Here is a 23,242-nt window from a genome sequence, read left to right as displayed (position 1 = left end):
GACGTTCGTTTTTCATTTATCGACATAACCGTTTTACCCCTTGTATAAAATAAATAAATTTAAATAGAGTATTTTAACTTTTTTGTCAAAATAAAATATATATTAAATAGAGTATTTTAACTTTTTTGTCAAAATAAAATATATATTTTAAAATTTTTAAATAATGTTATTAAAAATGTTAAAAAATTTTTGAAATTGTTAAAAATATTGTTAAAAATATTATAAAACACGATAATTGTTTTGAATAATTTTTTCCTTAGTTAAATCCATTATTATAAAGAAGATATTTGTGAAAACAATTTTATCGCTTATTGAATTAACTTATTTAAAATTTAACTAAACAACTAAAATTATATAAATATAATTATAAATAACTTGTTGATAAATTGCTGATAAACAATTATGATATAGAGCGTACCTTCAATGAATTGGCCTATCAAAAGTAGGAAAAATATATTTTATAGCTTTAGCTTTAATTTATTTTATCCCACGCCATTTCAGTATTGCACGCGTTGTATGCACCTTTATGTTGGCAAAAATGAAAGTCCTCCCGATATATGAGGTAATTTAGATAGCGCTCCTATTCTCTGGAGTTTAATAGGTGCAAAACACTACTATAGCCGCAGGAAACCGCCGAATAAATATCCTGCAGTATCTAATGAAAGCGATCATTATGAACTGTTATGGGAAATGATAGAAAGGAGCAAATTGAGAGCGTTAATTTTTACCATTATTAAAAAAGAGAAATTTGGCCTAGGTATTTTTAAACGCATACCATAGTAATCTATTATTATACTTGGTAGGAATGTGCGATATTGCTCCCCATCTTAATTGATTGTCACTAATATGATTACAAAGAATATGTAAGGGTTTTTTTAACCCTTGGGTTACGGTATTTTATCCAGGGAAGGGCTCAAAAATGAGAAAAATTTCAATATTATAAAAATACCGGTTAAATAGTGGTGAAGGGTGGTATTGTTTGCATGCTGTGGTAGTGATTGTCCTGACGAAGAGACTGGTACGTCTTGAAACCGGTAGACATAAATCTCGGTGAGTGGTTATATATTAATATTATTAACATTTTTATAAAAAAAAGTAAAAATGACTAACCACAAAGTAAATGCTTACAATATTCATAATATTGAGAATATAAAAATTACCGTTTTACATATTAAAATACGATCAACGTTTGCAGTATGACCTGACATCTTATATACGAGTAGCACAAATGTTCAAATGTTAAAAGAACATTTGGTTTATGTTCTGCGCTTCAAGTACCAGTCTTGAGTGTTATTAAATAAAACAATTAAATCACCATGATTAATTTTGACTCTCCTGGTCTACGTGACACTTTAAACGTGTAACATTCACCATGGTTAATATGATTAACAATCACACATGTAACAAAAATTTTCGGAACACACAGACACACATATATAAATAAAATTTACTTGTCGCTTCATGTGAGAGTTGGCGGCAGTATCTATGGTTGATTTGGGTAAGTATGAGACACAGACTTTTCCAATGTTGAGACCTCCTTTACATATTTTGTAACATTTTCATTCTTATGTATACAGATTTATGATCAATTCGCTCGCTCCTTTCAAGAACGTCATAAATAAAAAATCATCCATTTTCAGTTGTGCATGTTTTCGAAATGCCCAGAAAATGTACTATATCCCAGCAAAAGAGGCATATTTTTAACTTAATATTTACCCGCTACAGGGCAGAAAATGTTGTTTTTGCATTTTAAAGAAAAGATATAATTTAATTTTTTTTTTTATGAAACCTTCAGGTTTTACCTAAAAAGATCTGTTGCACAGTAAACAGGTCAACAAGTGGCTTGAAATTTATTTTTAATACATTGTATTATATTTTTAAACTTTAAAAACGTTCTCCTGAAAAATAAAGTATTTTTGTTTATGACGCTGCTGCAAATAGTAGCCAGAATTAGAAGAAAAATATATTTTTCCTCTTTTTTTGTTCACCAAATTAAATAATTTTATTCGTTAAGAAAGAATTTTCAATTCTGAAAGCGAACGGCATTTTGATTGCCCGCCTAGCTGGGGACCGCACCTCGGAATTTTCTAAATAACAATAACGTCTCGTATCCTACATATTGAGTACACGGTCCAGGGGACGTGGGGTTGGTTTAACTAGGTTTGAGAGGACAAATGCACAGAATGACCAATCTCACTCACGAGTTCGGCATAAAAATGACAAACTTTCATTTTCCACCTTTTCATTATTGATCACCAGAGCCGGTTCCAGATAAACTAGTAGATTTTCTATTTTAATAATTTTCGAGGTAATATTAGCGGATGCTTTGTGGCACACGTTATAAAATTATTAAATCAAATAAACACAAATTGTTTTAAAACAAATATTCAAAACATTATTTCAGCTTGATTCAATACATTTTAGAAATTACTGTAAACGTCTGAAGTGTTTCCAAGTACGTAGAATATTGAGGATAAATATCATAGCTGAGCAACAAACAAGTAAAAAGTATAAAAATACTGTAGTACGCAACCATTCAACCCGATCGACCTACAACAAAGGATCTCAACAGTTCATAATAAATATATAAATATGGAAGATGTAATGTTCCTACCATTTTAAATTTATCTCAAGAGGAGGTAAGAGGGGAAACCTAAATATGGAGTAAAGACAAATTGAAAGAATGGGTTAGAGTTCAAGAGTTAATTTATCAAGAATTGCGTAATATATTTTTTTGGTGTGTACATACTTTTTTCAAAAAACATTTTTTTGGTGGTAACCACTAAGGTTTACATCCTCAGTTTATTTATGTGTATTTCATGTATTATACCACTATTATTATTATTTTCAGCAATCAAATAAATTAGGATTGAACCTTAAAAGTCTAAGATACTGACCACTGGACCACGGGATGAGAACGAATTAAATCGTGATTGTTTCAAAACCATCTATATGATTTGTGGATCACGTATATTCTTACCTAGTAATAGTATGATTTGAATCATAAATCAATATGTGCTCCTCCATAGTGTAGTGGTAAGCCCATTCAGCTACGATGCATTAATTCATTGTAATATCATTCTGGTGCAAGAAACGCAGAATTGATCACCTTGCCATCATGAAATTAGCGATGACACTGCATCAATTCAATGCATAGCCCTTAGTACTATTGTGCGCGAATAAGGATTACAAGAATAATTTAAAATTTCTCTAAAATGATCCACATTTTGAGATTTTTTTTATTCTAACTTCGGATCTGTTGCCGATTGGTCAGATATGACAATACCACGTGGCATCTGCTGGAGGGTCGCTCCAGCGACGGGTGGCGTCCCAATACGCATATTGCCGATTGTGGGGTGGATCCGACCCCCGACCAACGTCTTATTTTAGTATGCCGGACAGTGCACATATACCGCGATTTAAGAGGGTCGACTGTTGCAGATGACCGATAGATATTTGATTTTTCGCAGTTCGGGGATGTTACGGAAGATATAAAAAGGTTTTCGGTTACCTTGGGAGAAGTGAGAAGTGAAATAGTTGTTGAACGATACATATTTAAGAATTTTCTCACGAAGCTTTCTTCTTGTTTCCGATTAATACAATTACATTTTAACTCATTTAATACACGTTCACCTAATTTTGTATGAAGAAAGGGGGAATTTAACAAATGTATGTCTAAATAATAAAGTAGATTTTTAGCATTTTACAGAATAAATTAACAACTTTGTAGTTTCCTACTATGTAGTATTCATGTGGAAAAAACTACATAGTTGTTCTATAAAATTCAGTTCCACCAAGAAATGTTAGTACAAAACTTAAATTATAAGCATTGTTAACTTTGTGGTATTGCAATGAAACACTCTCCTTATCATTCATAGTTTACTTTATATAATACCACCTATATATATATAGTCTTAAATAACTGTTTAAGTGGTATTACACCAAGTGAACGACGAATGATAAGGAGAATATCAACTTACGTTTCACTCATTATCTAAGAGCTATTTATTTTGAAGATGTAGCATTTTCCTTATGACGACAGTAAATACATATGTGGATATTCACATGTATAATAATGAGAACTCGAACTCAAGAAATGCAATTATCTAAATACCATAGGTTATTCGTCTAAGAATGACTAGGAAATATATTTTGAAAATGTGAGCGGGAGAAGAGAATGAGGACGGCACAATCAGACTTGGCACGATCAGATCAATGAGAACCTAAAATCTGGTGGTGTCAAAAGTCTGCGTAATCGGAGGATATGTATGATTAGATGTATGGATGTGAATGAAGTGTGGAGCTTATTTCAGGACATAAGAGTGTGGCATTCAATCCTCTCTGCCTATCGCTATGGGAAAACGGTGCGATAGTAGTAGTAGTAGTAGGTTTTTTTATGTTATCATTACAAAAATAAAACTTTAAGTGGTCAGCTTTGGACGAAATAAAATCGGCAATCAAGCAATAACGCTCCCACCCTTGCCTCGGCGATGAGACATCACGAGACGCGCTGTGGCATCGCACCTATAAAAATAACCTTTCCGGGGGGGTGGTCGAGAAAAAATACGCACATAAATGGGGAGTGCGGGCGGTACGCTACAGCCCTGAGGTAAAAAGATATTGGCAGAGCCGGAGGCCAGTTTTACGACCGCCGTACATGTGTTCGGAAAGATTGTGGATTTTTCCATCAGCGTTTGGCAGGTGCGGCCATTTTGGCAATTTTATCTGCCGTGTACGGGCGCAATTAAAGTTGATGAGATGGAAATAAAACGGAAGCGTTTCGGACGAGATTCTTACATGATTTAGTGGACGATAAACGACTCTCTCTCGACAAAGGTTCTAATCTACTGACCTGTTAAGAAAAATCAAACGTTTTTCTAACGTAAGTGCACAATATCTATTAACCCTTTTTTAATACGGAGTAAAACATGTTTCGTAAAAGATAACAAGATGACAAAAAAAGGCTTAGACTTAGGGTAAAAATTAAAACTATTATTACATATAAGTGCTTCATCATAAACATATAAATTATAAAATTAACCCTATATGGAGCATTATTTTTTAACTAAAATAATAAACGTACCTATTTTATATTATTTATATTTTTTTCATTAAAACATTTATTTTAAATATATTAAGACACATAAAATTCGTGTATGTATACGATATGCACAATTTCTGGTATATAAAATTCATCAAAAATATCATTAATTTATTTTTTGTAAAGATCTTGGTGGGTCTTTACAAAAAAAACACCTTTTATGTACTAGGTATATGTATGATAAATGAGGGAGGAAAGAATGGTAAAACAAACAAATCAGGTGAATGTATTGAGAAATTGGAGCAGAAAAAGGCCAAACGAACTTGGCATGATCAAGTATTTTAAATAACTGAAAGTTGCCAGGAGTCGGAATAATTGACGAATATGTATGAGGAGATGCATGTAATTTACGTGGAAGAGGCGAAAAATAATTACAAAAATAGTGACCTGGCTACCCGCGAGGTGGTGCAATAGTTAGTTAGTTATTGGTTAGAAAGTAAAATAATCTACGTCACACATTATTCAATAGTTGATTATGATCATTCATTAACTAAAAAATGTGTGCGTTCACATAAATACGTTAATATTTACATTATTTTTCACACTGACAAGAAGAATATAAAAGTTGGGCATTTATAGGACTTTCGACCGTCGTAGGCTGGTTCAAGTGATCACTTTACACACGTGTAACATTCATCAATTCTATCCTTGATTGACAAACACAATTCAATTTATTCAACTCAAATTACTGAAACTTCTAGATATGTATGTATACTGATCGAATTCTTAGCAGTATACGCGAGTTCCTAATAGCCATCTTTGTTGGGATGAGGAAAGTTTTTACTAAGCAGAGACTCTTTCCATTGGTATGTGAGATCCAAATCCTGGATTATAATCACATACATGGGAAACGCTTGAAAACATCATTTTCAATTTATTTTTATTTACTATTTGACCACTTTAGTTTATTTACAACATTTTGAGTGTGCAAATACATGTTTACAAATTTGTATCACTTATTTATTGATTTGGGGTTTAATTTGTTGAACTCCATTTTAATTTATGTATTAATTGTTTAATCGAACACAGATTTTTTTAATCTACTAAGTAGTATTTTATTGTTAAAAAACACATACAAATTGATATTGTTATGTGTAGTATTATATTTTTTAATATTTTTATGTGTTTTTTAACTATAAAAAACAACTCAGTATACTGATTTAACAATTGTACATACATTTGTAACACCCCCAATAAGGAGTTATTTTTTACATAATTTATTTTAAAAAACACATTCGACTCCAAGAATCGTGAACTCTGTATACGATATTCCACCTATACGTACAGCCCACACCCTCCGCGATACCGTGACATCTTTACTAGCACTCTGCACGCTCGACCTGTGTATGTTATTGGAATATTTTCCTTTCAACCACTGCCCGAGGTGGACGGTGGCCTTTCACCCCACCCCCATGCTAGGGTCACCATCGCATTACATACAGAAGCTGCATATGAAAATGTAAATATTCCATCTTTGATATGCCCCGAGAAATATTCCTTCATTTTATAAGTGTAATACCCTCCACTCCTATAAATTTCAGTACTATAATATTTCCAGAGTTAAGTCATTTTGTCTGGCTCCGTGGTGTAATGGTTGACGTTTTATGCTATCGTGCTGGAGGTCCCGGGTTTGATTTCCAGAGGGGGGGGGATTGAAAATCAATAATAGTGATTTTACTAAATAATATTTATTTAATACTGCCCTAGACTAAGAGGCGTGCATTCTATACAGGCAGAAAATAATGAATTATTTTCTGCCTAACTCCAATTTCTAATTATAGTTCCACTGAGGATTCGTTTTAAATAATATGAAAAGGAAAACTGTTATTCCAAGAAGATTTTCAAAGTAATAAGAAAAAGCTTTTATCCATTTTTTTATTATAAGAACTCACCTCATCTACTAACGCGATTTACCTTTATTATCGTGATTTTCTTACTCTCATCATTTTACAATGTCATTTACGTATGATATTGTATTTTCACTTCAACTGATTTTATAACAGATGTAAATTCAAACTTAGATCATGAATAGTGCGTTTTATACTAAAAGAAGATTAGATTAATAATAATACAAAAAAATTGTATCCCAACAATGCGATAAATTCAGCAATTTTACGGTGTAATTAAAATTCGTTATAGTGTTGGAGAAAATCTTACACTTATAGAGACTGTAAGAAATTATTTTAAATAGGTTTATCATCACCTGTTATCGACTTTCCAAATCACAAAGTTTCTAGCCACCTTATATTCGATCATTCCACTGTCCATCACAGCCCCACCCACACCTACATTCACTCCCACAACCAACCCTTATCACACATGTATAGGTGCTCTAGTGTGTAGGTGGTATGGATAACCTGTCCTTGTTGAAGAAATAAATATGCTTTCCGTCCATCTTTATGATGGGTAGATGGGTGTGTGCCTTTAACTACTCTGGACACTGCGCCTATTGAAAATAGTATTTTTATGCCGATTATTACGATTTATTAAAAAAAAAATGCAATATCTGTAATTCAATATGCTTTTTATATTTGAATTGTAATTTTGATAAGGTAAATAATGCACTAACTGAGAGAGAGTGAGATCATTAATATCGTAGTCATACAGGTGAAAGTGACCAAGTGCATTTTTTTACAAAAACGTGATCATTGACTATTTGATTTCTTACTAGCTTAATATTGCCCTGAAAAAAATCCAAAAGGATTTTAAACATGGGAGTATAGTAAATTGACTTCTTAAAAATGACTAACTGCATTGATGTTTATTTTCTTGCCAAGCGAAAGCGACTTAAATGGCCCTCCTGAACATTTTACGTTTTGTTAGTTGGTCACTTTCTCTTGTACGACTACGATATATTCGTTTGACCTAAAATTATTTTAGTTTATTGAGAGTCATTGATTTACTATCGAAGGAAACATTGAAAGGTGAATAACGAAAAATTTAGATGGAAGAAAGAATTGTTTTCAAGAAGGACCCGTTTTATATCAATTCCTCCAAAATAAACTCATATCATCAGTTTAGAAGATCTTGTAAAAAATCTGTGATTATATATATTTTTTCTTGTGATCTAGTAAGTTTTTGACATTTTAAAAATTGACATTAAATTGGTCATAATATCTTATATTAAGATTGAAATTAAGTTTGTATGAAGTGTTAAGCATAAAATATTAAAAATATATAGCAGTCTAAAGACTTTATTATTGTGGAAATGCCGCTTTAAATTATGCCATATATTATTATCATAATGCGAAAATAAAAAAAATGTAAATGTTTAACTCCTTTATTATAAATACTATGCACATATAGTTAACGAGATTTTCAATTATTTTATTTTTTGCATCGACGCATAGTCCTCTTCAGGGTCGGAAATTTTCTTTGATGCCACGGGCGCAGGCGCCTTATGTATTTTCTCATTTTATTAGCCGAAGTGACTCAATTTCTCGGGCAGATTGGCAGCGCAGGTCCGGCCGCAGGGTAAAGGTATGCCCGTTATAAAATACACACACGAAAACCCCCACCTCCTCCCATCCCCGTCATGATAATTTAATTCTAGTCCAAGTTTTTAAAATAGGGTACATTGAAAATGTTGTTGTCAATTTATTTCTAAATAATCAATGCAGATGATTTACACTTTAAAATGCTTTAAATGATGATCGAAATATATTCGATTTCATTGGTTTATCAATACGCCATGGATTCTAGACATTAAGTTTATGAATGTATTTTTTCAGCTTTTTCATTATGTATTTAATCAGTTTGTAAAGTCTTCTTCTTCTTCTTCTTCTTCTTTTAGGACTAGGTCCTGTCATTCTCGGGTCGGTCCTGGGAGGTGGAAGACCAGCTATCCTTTCATCGTTTAGGTGGTCTTCCTGGGGGTCTGATCCCGCCTATGCTGCTGTCCGCTGCCACCCTCACCACTCGATCCAAACTCGCTCTTCTCACATGATCTCTCCAGAAACGTCTTCTTTCTCTTTCCCATCGCACAACATCTTCAACATCGCAGATTTTTTTATTTGTAAAGTAATAAGATATATTCATACTATATTTAATACAATTATCACAATCGGGTCTTGGTCCAGTAGTAACTGTAGTGGAATCTGAATAAAAAAAAATGGGTTCAAGCCCACCCTACCACAATTTTATTAATTAGAATTAAAAATTGCATGAAATTGAATTATTTGGGTTCATATAAAGAAAATTAATATTACCGACTTTAAAAAAATACCCTAATTACACCTTTGATCATACTTCCTTTAAAAGAATTCAAAAACCTAGGAAATAAGAAATTATATCATTTTTCGACTTTACCAATTATTAAATTATTTTAACTTTCGATAAATGTTAAGAAAAAAGAATACAGTTCTTATAAGGTGCAAGTTTTTTTTTTTAATTACAATTTTTGCCGCTGTTGTAACGTACGTAGGTACCATCATTGTAATTTAGGAGCATGTGATTTTTTCAAGAAATGAGAAAAATTATCGTTTAGGATTATAAAACAATGTAAATAATAATAAAAAAATGCAAACATAAGAAATATGCGTACACGTAAAAAATAAATAAAAAACAATATTCATCAAAAAATTTAAACCCTATTTGATAAACTAGATAAAATGTTGAGTGTAGAAACGTATGTCGAAGGTATATGAAACTGATATGCTATCAAAACGGCATACGAAATGATGGGTCTTGCTATTTTTATAAAAGGGGAAAGGAAAAGTATCAGAAGGTGTGGTTTTTTATGGCTAAGATGAAAAAAGTACCAAGGAAAATAAGACAATTTTATGTTTTTGATCAAACTATTCAAATTGAGAATACAAACATAAGAATGTGGTTTTCAAAAATGGTCAAATTAATGTTAGTTTATTTATTTATTTATATTTTTATTTCATTGAACACATAATTACAAATTACAACAATGTACCCGCACTGAATTTTTCCGTTTTACTTTAAACATTTTTTACTTATTAAACCATATGAAAGAAAAAAAACATTGTTTACTTTATGGTACGGTAATATAACACTCTCCTTATCATTCATAGTTCACTTTATGTAATACTGAGTACTCATAAAGTAGTGTTTTTTTTTTAAAAGTGGTATTCCACAATATGAACGATGAATGATAAGAAAAGTGTAACCAACATAATTTAAGTACCAACCAATTTTATTTACTTATACAACCTAATTAAACTAAATAATTAATCTTATTAACGAAAATAATTTCATTTAATCAAAATAATTAAGTCTGCTGACGTATGTAATTATTGATTATACACAAACGTTGTTAAGATAAGTTGTACTTTTTATTGTATGCAAATAAATAAAATCAATGCCACAGAGCTTTTAATATATGGACCACTCTTGTCATTTTGCTTTTACTGGATCATGGAACATTAAATGATACATCAGTAAGCAGTTTTTCCAGAGAAAAAATTGACAGAAAAAATATTGAGAAAATAATATTATTCTACGAAAACATCCCTTTCCTAGATCATATGAGTAAGGACAGTGGTCAGGTACCCTCATAAAATACAAAAGGTAATTTAGGAATATGTGGAAAATATACCGAAGGAATAATAAAATTATACCGTCTTATTGACGTGGCGGTGGTAAAAATGAAAGATGAGAAATAAGGTAGCCTAGAGCTGGACGTTATAGCCCCGACCCACTCATATGACGAAACAAATTGAGTTTATATCATTACTAATATTTTATTAAAATTTTAACTTAATATATTTAAGTTCCATGTTTTATTGTTGACGCATCTTGATGAAATTACATTGTAGTGAAATTTTTTTGTAAAAATTAATATTCTCATATTGAAATTATACAATTAAAAATACTTGAGATTTAAATTTGACAGCTGATTCATATTTGTTTAGAGAGTAAATTTGAACCTGATGTCGGCAGTGTAATTTAAAAAAAATATTTATTCAATAAAAATAAATGAAAATTTTACAATTTTCAAACATTTTTTAATTTTGTATATTTATTGAAGGTTACAAATACACGTTAATACAAAATCAGTAAAAAAAACTGAGCTTCTACTCGTTTCCAAGTGATTTTAACTCTTACAAACGTACTACATTGAAATAAAGGAGGAAAAGAGAATTTAAAAAATATATAAAACTGAAGTTATGGAAAATAGTATAATTGTCTTAGAATAAATTATTTTTACGACCAAATATAAAAGCTTGGATGGTTAATAGTTTTATTGTAATATATTTGTATAATTTAATCCTTAACATCCAAGCTTAATATTGTACATTTCCCACATTAAATTCCTTTTGAACAACTTTCTGTAATTGAAACATACAATAATTATTGGCTTAAATATTTTCTATTTACCATTTACTTATTACGTTTTTCATCTTTCTGTTTCAAAATTAAGATTGAACTTTTATTTTTATTGCCTGGACATTTTTAAGATTTTTACACTCGTAATTTATTTTTTTGGAATTCAATAAAGATTGTTAAGGTTTTTTAAAAACGTTTGAACAAGATGCAAGTTTTAGGAAAAATAAATTATTAAAACGTCAGTTTCGTAGGTTCTCTCCAAAGAATCGTTTACTCAGGCAAAATGGGAAATCAAATCTGCCTCGGGTGACCGCGCGCGAACCCAAACAAAACCATTAGCAGCCTACTTACGGACCCGAAGTCCACCGGAATGGAAATATGGACAATGATAATATGGAAAAGGTAGAAAAATATGGAATACTAACTCACCTCAGGCTGTTTGTTCAGGGAAGATTGGGGAAATAAGAACTCACTATTGATCTTACCTTACGCTTGGTATCTGAGTTATTCTGATATTATTTATTGATTTGCAATTAATTAATAGAACTGAATAATTTATATATTGAATATTAAAATCTCACACATATTTTTAAGGTCTACTAAGTGGTATTTTTTATTTAAAAAAAAAAACATAAAATTACTTTGAGTATAAATAACGCGAAGAAAGCGAAATAATTGTCACGATTTTTTAAAAATAACTTGATTGATTTTTGTATTAATTTTAAATCAAACACAGATTTTTTGAGTATACTAAGTTGTATTTTATTAACAAAAACACATAAAAAATTATATTGTGACAGTTGTTTCGCCTTGTTAGGGCATTATCAAACAATATAATTTTTATATGTTTTTATTAATAAAATACAACTTAGAAGACTCAAAAAATCTGTGTTTGATTTAAAATTAATACATAAATTAAAATGGAGTTCTACAAATTAAACGCCAAATCAATAAATAACTTAATTGATTCTAACCAGTGTTTGATTTTAATACTAAAATTATATATGTAATCTGATATTAACATTATAATTTTATTTTTATAATCCGAATATTTAAAAAAAGGAATAATTAGGTACATATTTTAAGATAGTACTCATAAAACTTAAAATTATTAAATAATATTGAATTTCATTAATTGGTTCGGCAGTCACTTAGTCAAATATCCATTTTTAATTTAAATTTCAATTGGTAAATATAACGATTTATTTAAATCTATTATGACATGTGTTTCGATGCATTCCGCATCATTTTTAAACTGCGAAATACATCAAAATACATGTCATAATAAATTTTAGGGAAAGTGTTATTTACCAAGTAAAACTTAAATTAAAAAGCGATAGATATTACCACGTAGTAGTGAGTGCCAAATCATTTAATGAAATGCTTAAATATACATAAATGTGTATCCTAATAAAAAAAATTAAAAAATGTGCATTAAGATAACTTTAGTTAAAATTCCCTCTCAAAGCACAAGATAGTCTCTTTCTAAGAGGTCCAGTGGAAAAATAATACGTTAGACTCTTGAGAGGGATTCTAAAGAGTTGATTGTTCTGTTTGCATCTGTTGACAATTTAGAAATCATTTGAAAAAAATTAGTAAATCTCAATAACAGGCCATTAAAATATTATTTACACAAGAGTACACGAATCCAATTAATCGGTTCGTAGGAATCGATATCAGATGCATGCTCGAGAAATCTCAAAGAATCCAATGTCTTTTTTCCTCCGTGGGGTGGAGAAACAATAAAGAAACACACCCCCTCTCAGCTATACCAGCCGACAAATTTCCTAACAAGGGATGGCGCCCGTTCACCCTAATCGACAAATAAGATGCAAAACTTGACGCCGTAAATTTTAACGAAAGAATGTAGAAAGGGGGGCGAGGGGGAGGAGAAAAGTGCGATCTTTTAAGCATTCCGATTTATTTTCCTTTTAGACACAATATTGCGCGACTTAAAACGCCCGACACATTCGTGCAAATGTATACACACAACCATTATTTTATTCCCAAGGTATATATGAAGATATATTGAAAGTGTTTGTATACGGAATGCTATAAAGGGCCCTATTTGTGATCGGTATTTTTATATCAAAAAGGATACAAATTACAATGATTTATTCGTCTATACGAATAGGTTATATTAAAAAAAAAAAACATGAAAAAAATATTTCTTCAAGATTTACTGCAAGCTTTTAAATAAGACCAATTTATCAAAATAATTTAGAAACGTCTGTTAGTTTAAGTCTCAAAAAAACGCCGATAATAAATAAATTAGACAAACAATATCCTTTCTACACAACCTGCAGACAAGCCTCTAAAAGTAAAGACTTTGCGGGTTATTCCTTAAAAAAAAGACAATGAATATATTTTTCAACTAAATGACAATAAATATTCAAAATCCTTGAAAGCGGGCAGGTTAGGAGTCGAAATAATCGGCGGGTATGTATGAGGCCATGCATGTACGTGTAAGAGGCGAAGAATGTTACAAAGACAGACTTTTGTGGCGTTCTATTCTCTCTGCCTACTCCTACGGGTAAACGGTGTGATGGTTAGTTAGTTATTAATAGTTTACTTTCTTTTTTATGTGTTTCAGTCTAAAAGATATTGTGCTTTTCTATATAATAAGACACGTTATAAAAATTATTCGACTCATAATTTTGAAAGCTCTCTCCAATTTCCAACGTTATACTTTTTGATCCAAACCCCAATCCATGATTTCGATTTTAAATTAAAATATAACACAGATCATCCAATTGAAAAATGGGAAATGTATGTTTATATTCCTGAAAAAAAATAATTAAAGATTTTTTGTACCCCACCTACTTTAAACTTTTATTTTTGTATTGAAAAGCCAGGAATCCACCTTGTATCGAATTTTATGTATTACTGGAATGGTGAAGACGATACTGGGCGGGTGGAGACTAGGGGTGTTAGTATAAGGGATCTGGACGCAATGAAAAAAACATATTGATTTCCAAGAATTTTTATTAGATGCTTCGCGTATAACAGCGCATAAATAAACACGTTGTATTTGAATACATAGAATACCTCAGAAAGGCATTTCAATGTAGTAACAATAACGTTTTCAATATACAGAAATATATTTAAAAAATCTTTTTACTGGTGTGAGTGTGAAAATCGTGTTGCGAGAGGGAACGAGAAAACTAAGCCAACGAACAGTGATTTTTCTTGTGCAACATTTTGAGTGTGTCCAAATACTTGTTCACAAAATCTGGATTATCTCCAATTGCAGGAGTTATATTCAAATTATTTTTGGACAACTCATTAAAGATGAAGAAGAATGTGGAAGTCTAGGCATTTACGGGCCTGATGACCGTCATAGAGACATCTATTGGTGAATTTATCTAGTGAAATTTTAGTGATTCAAGAACAAGGTTTCTAAATAGGTTCATATATATAGAACGTCCAAGAATTTGAGTAGTGTCGTTGTCAATAATGGGTAGAATTGGTGAATGTTACACGTGTGTTAAGTGATCACTTAAACCAGCTTATGACGGTCGTCAGCCCCGTAAATGCCCAGACTTCCATATTCTTCTTCATCTTTGATGAGTTGTCAAAAAATAATATTTTTTCAAGTTTTTTCTCGCTATCGCTTTTTTCTATTTAACTTATACACTATCTGAATGGAATTTCGAAAAAACACTTTTGTATTACATTTCAGGCTGAGATGAGCATCATCGATAAAATAAAAAAAGGTATGTTGTGATGGTTCTGTCAAGAGATTCGAATGAGTGAGAAAAACAAATTTATGAGGCGAATGTAATTGGTAGCAGAAGCAGAGCAATACCGAGGAAAACTTGGCATGATCAAGTATTTCAAATACTTAAAAGTGGTCAGGTCAGGATTCAAAATAATCGGCTGGTATGTATGAGGAGATGCATGAATGCATGAAATTTTTTCGTTCATACTGCGATTAATTGCATTTTTTATACTTGTGAAGAAACACTAGTTATTCTTTTATTTAAAATGACTGTGTAAGGTTTAAATGTTGACCAGTATCACTAGCCTGCTGTTATTTCATTGAGACATATTGTTTTTTTAAGCAAAAAGCCCACAATTGTACACATATTTTGTACAAGAAGTTTTAAAAATAAGTAAATAATTATTTTTGTGTAATATTTTAAATACGCTTAAGGTTTAAGAAAAATATTTTCAAAAAAAAAATTCTAATATTTATCTTATTATTTATCTACAATCTTGTTTCAAATCGACCGACAGTGATTTCTTACCGAGCATTCAACGATGACATTTCTAAAGCGGACTCTTATTTATTTTAACTGTCGGACTTTTTTGCATGTCACCAACATTTTTTTGTGTATTTGACATCTTGTTTTGAAGCAGATGGTTCACCTGAGACGCTAGGAAAATAAATATCTTTAATTTATTCACCATCTAATATGTTCGTTAAATTGGACATCAGTCTGCCTGATTTATTTTTACTCTAGAGTATATCTAGATATAAAAATAAATCACTTGCACGAGAGCACTTTTGAGTTTATGTAAGCGTGACTGGTTTCGAGAAAAATCGTAGTTCTCAAAATTAGTTGTGTTTACATAAAAAAATCAATAGTGGTCTTAAACGTGTGATTCAATTTTGAAAATTCAATCATTCGACAGTGTTTTTTTCTTTATCGAAAAAGATAAATATTTGTATTCTTATTACTAACAAAAATACTTCAATTGCATAGTATTTCTGTGAATCTCAAGGGGCTCATTATTATAAATAGGTATCGAATTGTAGTAGAGTGGGTTTGAACCCAGAAACTCTGACTCAAGAGTTTGGGAGACTAATCACGGGACGTAATCCGACACTGTTTATATCAAATCAATAAAAAAATCTACGTTAATCATTTCTTCATCTGTCCCCTGTCCGAACTCAAGTGGTGGTTAGAGTACTGCAATAGAACGTCGTGAGATTACTTCAATCTTTGATAATATGAAAGCAAGGTGGTCAGTCTTGTCCTCCAGATTTTTAGATCTAAGATTTGAATAAATTTAATGGAACAAATATGACGCGAAGAAGAAACTTTTGGTGAAGATTATACATGCTTTATAAGTAAGGGAATGGAGAAGTAATAGAAGGTAAGAAAGGTGAAATACTAACGATGGTCACAGCACTCGGAATTCTGTACTCATACAAGCTTTTGAAAGGTCATGCTAAAGTATACGATTCCCTTATGGTCTCGTCATATTTAATCTAAATAAAAAAAATATTTAATACTTTACGGATAGCACATTGTATTGTATCCATTATAGTAGATTATATTGTGTAACATATTGTATTAATCAAAGATTTTTTGTACATATTAGCTAGTATGTTGATATATTAAAACAAAAACAAATCCATATAACTTTTATTGAAATCTTCAAACAAATATGGAAGAATATTAAAGATTTTTCACTTCAAATGGTGGAAAAATACAACAACAAAGTGACGTCACTGTGTGAGATAAGTACGTTTTCTGAAAATAATAATCTCTCTTTCCCCATTAGCCTTGCAGTCTTTATAACAAACAACTGATAATATTTTTAACCAGAGTATGATGCAGTCAAAAAAATAACGCTTATTTTAATCATTTTTTAAATCATTGAATATATCTCTATGAAAATCCTGCCAATGATGTTTTGAAATGGAAATATGAAATGTGGAGGTCTAAAAAATTATTTAAATGCAAATCTCTTCTGTTTACAGTATTCTATCGAAATATTTATTGAAGTTGCAAGAAAACGTGACCTGAAACTATGTTAAACCAATGTGAAATCAAAAAATTGCACCAAAAGCTAACCATTTATAAGCTAGAATTTTTGATTACTTAAAATTATATAAAATGGAAATGTACGTTTTAGCAAGGACCTCCACAAATGTGATTTAAAAAAATATTTTTTCACAAATACAAAGAGACTTTTTAGATACAGGCAAATTTTTTGATCTAAAAAACTCAGTGTCGTTATGGAAAACGATATTTTTACAAATCTAGCGAAGAAAGATTTTCTTTATGTCATAGATGTTACAAGATATCTTTCAATAAGATCTTTGACTCTCTCTTCTCGCTGCTGAGATGAACGTTTGAAACAAAACAGTGTGTGACTTGTCAAAGGAAACTATACACATCATTATACTGTAAGGGGGGTGTGACACTTTTATACGCAGTTCAATGATTTGTCTCTTTATAAATGAAAGATGGGAAATGTAAGATGGTGCTGTTTTTTAAATACGTGACTATTCTTGAATAAAGATCTTTTGATCAAAGATAAAGAAATATACAAAAAATGAAAATCACGTTATTTTCTGCCAAACATTATATTAAATTAAACAAGAAAAAAACAGTTTGAAAAATATTTTGTTTATTGTTTCGGCATTAACTTTGTGGTAAGACATGTTACAATAATTAAAAAAAAACACTTGTTTTTTACCACTTGAGTTTTATTATAGACTACATGTTTCAGAAGTTAAACTTCCAAACATTATTATACAGACCTGAATGATGGAAGTTTAACTTCTGAAACATATAGTCTATAATAAAACTCAAGTGGTAAAAAACGAAGTGTTTTCTTTAATCATTGTAGTATGAAAAATATATTATCTTTAAACCATAACCAATTGCATCATAAAAATCAAATAGAGCTAAAGGATTTTTAAATTTAATGATTTAATATTAAATAAATATAATTTCAACCAATTAATCAAATGTAACATCGTAGCATTATTATTTTATTTTATATGTTTCAGGTACAAAAAAATATTACATTTTAATTTATATCATAAATAACGCATTTCTCCTTATAAAATAATATTATTATTTCAACACTGTGCTTCTCTAAAAAAAAATTGAGCTCTTGTGCTTGGAGAGGGACATGAACTCTTTTTTTAACGATATTTAATAAAGATCCACTATTTCGAAGGAAACAAATGTTACATTTTGTTACAAATTCCGACAAGTTTGTGTAAATGGCACATGGTCACACTGTACATACATTCTCAGGTCCATTCCATATTTTAAATACAATTTTTATTTTTACAGGTTTTTTAGTAGCATACTTTAAAATTAAACTAATTTTATAACCAGTACAGAAAAAAAATGTCGTTGACAAATGCCAGAAGGAATTGAAAATGTACCTGACAAAAATGTTAGGAATTTTAAGTGGATGTGTAACACGTTTTCTTTCACATTCCCGTGTGGTCCACATTTTTGACCGATTTTGTCAAATGACAGGTGATCACTTATAATGTCTTGGGATGCTCAAATTTTACATAAACACATTTCTATCCCAAGTGAATGAAGTAAAAGTGAATATTGAAAAAGCCATGAATATACGTAACATATTAATTAACCTTTAAGTAGTATAGGCGTATAAAGTACCTCAAACCAATATTTGTTATCAACTTTTCCTTTGGGCATGATATTGTATAATTATTACAGAAAAAAATGTTGTCTAAAACTTTTTTATTTTATATTTTTATTATTTAATATTCACTGAAGAAGAAGTACTGAATCGCTTCTGCAATCAATCTAGCGACCACCACCAAAGAGATGTAACGTTACGCAACATAGAGGTGATCCGAGGATTAGTATGATCTGTGTTAAGTACTCCGATTTATTCTAAGAAATAAACTGCTTTGATGCTGTTTCCTGAGCTCGAGTACAAGCAATTACAAAATTATGTACATGGATCAAAAGGTATCTAGGGGATTTAGAGCTGTGCGTTGACTTAATCATTTAAACGCTTCGAGTTAAAGATGTCAATAAAATTACTATGACAGTTTAACACGACTCAAGTTTGATCTGTTAATGAAAATCTGTCGAGAAAAAAGTTCAAAATAATTCACCTATACATATCGCTCACTCCTTTCAACAACTTCATATATTAAAAATCGTCCATTTTCAGTTGTGCATGTTTTCGGAATGCCCAGAATATGTCAATATCATATATCCAGCAAAAGCAGCATTTTTAACTAAATATTTACCCGTTACAGGGTAGAAAGTTGTTGTTGTTAGTGTTGTTTTTGCATTTTGAAGAAAAGATATTGTTTAATTATTTTTTTAAATGTACTAAATATTTTTCAAATGGAGATAACACATTCAGGTTTAACATAAAAAGATCTGTTGCACAGTTCGATAAGTGGCTTGATATTTATTATTAATCCATTTTATTATATTTTTCAACTTTAAAAACGATCTCCTGAAAAATCAAGTTTGATTTTTTGATATATGAGGTTGTTGAAAGGAGTGAGCGATATATAATTTTATCCTCCTCCGTGGTGTAATCATTAGCGAGTTAAGCTACAATACTGGAGGTGCCGGGTTCGATTCCTAGATGGGGGTGATAATAAATAATAGTGATTTTCAACTCTAATATTTATTTAATATCATCCTGGACTGGTCCTTGAAGCACAGGAGTGATCACCTTGCCTTCATGTAAGTAACGATCAGAAACATTGCGCCAATACAATACAGTGCCTTATGATTTATTGGGTGAGGAAAAGGGTTAGAAGAAGATACAAACATAAAATTCTATGTGCATTAATTTCCCTCCAGTATGGTGTTCTTATACAAAATAAAATCTAAAGAGTCGAGTATGAGAAGGAAATACGTGTTGTTTTAAAAACGGGTGAATTTAATATAAAATAATTTGATTTATTTATACAAATTTAATGTGTTTTCGTACATTATAAATATGGAACAAACAGACAGACAAATTGCAAATCCGTGCAGTTGGTAAATTTATGAATTCACTATATCGTAAATACTGAACACTTTAATGGCTGGAGTAGAAAAAAATATATGTCCTCAAAAAGTTTATGTTTTCCGTACAAAAATGGAGGGAAGTCCTGACCATAACAAAAAGAATATACGACACACATTTGGACTTTTTTTGCAATCGGTATGTCCGATATCAATTTATCTATTTTATGGGTATAGTATGTTGCCTTAAATAAAGTAAAAAAATCTAATTTATTAATTTGCCATTAATAACAAAAAGTTTGAAATTTATTCAAAATTAATTTTGTTACAAAATTTATATTTGAAGCACAACTTGGTGATTTTCCATTTAATAGTTGAAAAATAACATTGTTTTAAAATCACTATAAAATTTGGTTAAAACTTAATTATAATGTCTACCGGTTTCGAAGCTAACTGCTTCATTATCAAGACTATTTATCAAGTATTAATCAGTCTTGATAAAGAAACGGTTAGCTTCAAAACCAGTCGACATTATAATTAAGTTATAATAAAATATTTATAGTGATTTTAAAACCAAGTTACATATTAATTATAATTTTGTTACTTTTCAAAATACATACATAGGTATTACGAATATAATTCATTTGACAGTGTTTTATCTTGCTATGCCTGTTTTTTTGTTTGAAAATGTAATATTTATTATAACAATATTAAAAGAAGTGTAATACATGTAATTAGCATTGAAGGCAGTAGAATATTAGTGACGTTTTATTAAATACTAAAATATTTGATCAATAAAGTGTAAAAATAATGTGCTCAAATATTTTTATTTGGTTAAATTGAGAATTGTAAATATAGGGAGTGGTTAACCTAAAAACCCACGTATGACCGATTTCAAACACTAAAATGAAAGTTGTTGATTGAAATGTTAATATGCGCGTAGATGCTTTAAAATTATCATAATTTTTTTAATCTGGTCATCATTAAAAACAAAAACACATTGATCTTTATATGTTTTACTTATTGATTGTTATTTCCTGTTATAATTTATCAAAACTGGGTTGTCTGAAATTATTCAGATTAAATTATCGGTTACACCTAAGACTGCTACAAAATATGACTGAAAATATATGTATTTTTTAAAAAGATAAATAGCATTGTTAACTTTGTGGTATGGTAATATAACTCTCCTTATCAATCATCGTTCACTTTGTGTAATACTACTTTAATACACACTATAGACTACACTCGACCCGATGGTGGAATGGTTATTCGGAAACCGATAGTCATGAAGTAGTGTTTTTAAGTGGTACTACATAAAGTGAACAATGAATGATAAGGAGAGTGTTATATTACCATACCACAATGTAAACAATGCTTTTAACATACAAAATAGATAATTTATTCCCTGTTATAATTTATCAAAACTGGGTTATCTCAAACTATTCTGATTAAATTAAATTCTCGTTTACACCTACATCTGCATGAATTTAAATAATTCTCTTGATAATTTTATTAAGATACACTAATATCATCCCTGAATAAAAAAAAATCATTAAAAATATTTTTTTATTGTTTTATTATATTATTAATTGTATTTTTTCAGTGAACAGACTAGAATCACAAATCGCCATACAGCGCGCCCCAGAAGGCAAGCTGAGATCTATCTACTATAGAAGCCACGCATCATTGGAGAAAAAACTAATTCCAAGGCCTTCCGGAGGGCGATCACCACCTTCCCGGACCTTCAAGGGAGCTCCCGCACCCCGCACCGGCCCTGAACTCCGATAACTTCAAGTGCGATATTTTTTGCATTTTCCAAAAATATTTATTTCACATTGCCTTGAAAAAAATCATCCAATTATGTATGTTGTATTTTAGCAAAGAAAACATTTGTAAGAAAGAAATGTAAAGTTGAACTAGGGATAGTTGAAAATATTAAGAAGAGTTCCTTAAGCTGGTATGGACAAGTGGAGCGAATGGAGAGAATTGGCACGATCAGAACCTAAAATCTTATGGGGTCAAAAGTCTGCGTTATCAGAGAGCATGTATGACTAGATGTGTGGATGTGAGCTAAGAGTGCATGTCAAGACAGAAGAGTGTGGCGTTCCATCCGCTCAACCTACCTTTGGTGGGAAAACGAATGAAGGTACTAGTAGTAGTAGTAAAAAGTAGTTTTTTGGTGCGTTTTATTACTTTTTTATGATTTTTCAATAACTTTCTGTTATATTCTTATGTACATTTATTAAATAAAATATGAATATTTGTACATTACAAATGGATTTAATTTCATGTACATTAAAATAAAAATAAAATATAATAAGATTATTGTCAACTAAATTCAGCGATTATATTTTATATATTATTTATACTACTTTAAATAAATAAACTGTGATCTTTGATCGAGTAAGTAGGTGTTTCATTCATAATCAATCTTTTGGTGTTTTCATGAATGTTTTTCGCAGATACTTTGTGGCATTTTTTATAAACTATATAAAATAAAACAGTTTTTTTAACCACTTTTTATTGGTACACTTTTTCCAACCGGTTTCGACAAGAACCTTGCCATCATCAGGGTTTATGTACTAATTCTAAAACATTGAAATACTCATAGTTAGTTTATAGTTTATTAATTACCCTTCCCTTACGATGCAATTCGGAAGTTTATAAAATCTTCCGATGAGTCAAAGAGAACTAATTATGCAAACACTATATCACAAATAGAATACTTTGCACCTCAGAAATATCTCGAATTAAAATCACCGATAAAATTACAAAATCATACCAAGGAGAAGTGTTGGCAAACAATTGATTTTTAAAGTTGTTGCGAATGGCCTGGCTGCGCCGAAGCTAAACGTGGGCACGGAGTTCTCGATATAAATTATTATATACTTTGTAGTTTGTTATTCATTGTTCGGAACTTGTTTTAGGTGGGTGGCAATAATAAAGTCCCAAGAAAATGGCGCCCAGTGGACCAATCGTAATTCAAAAGCAAATTTCCCCGCCTTCGCTTTCGTTACACAATTTACAACATGGCGAATGAAGGCCGCGACTTTAAACTCTTCGCTTATTTTACAGCAACGGAGTGCCATAGCGGATAATTGAGCCAATTCGAAATATAATCAAAGGATTCATAATTATT

This window comes from Brachycentrus maculatus, unplaced genomic scaffold, assembly GCF_059751285.1.
Source record: "Brachycentrus maculatus isolate JH-2025_06_01 unplaced genomic scaffold, ASM5975128v1 h1tg000270l, whole genome shotgun sequence".
Lineage (NCBI taxonomy): Eukaryota > Metazoa > Arthropoda > Insecta > Trichoptera > Brachycentridae > Brachycentrus > Brachycentrus maculatus.
Note: the sequence above shows the minus strand (reverse complement) of the source record.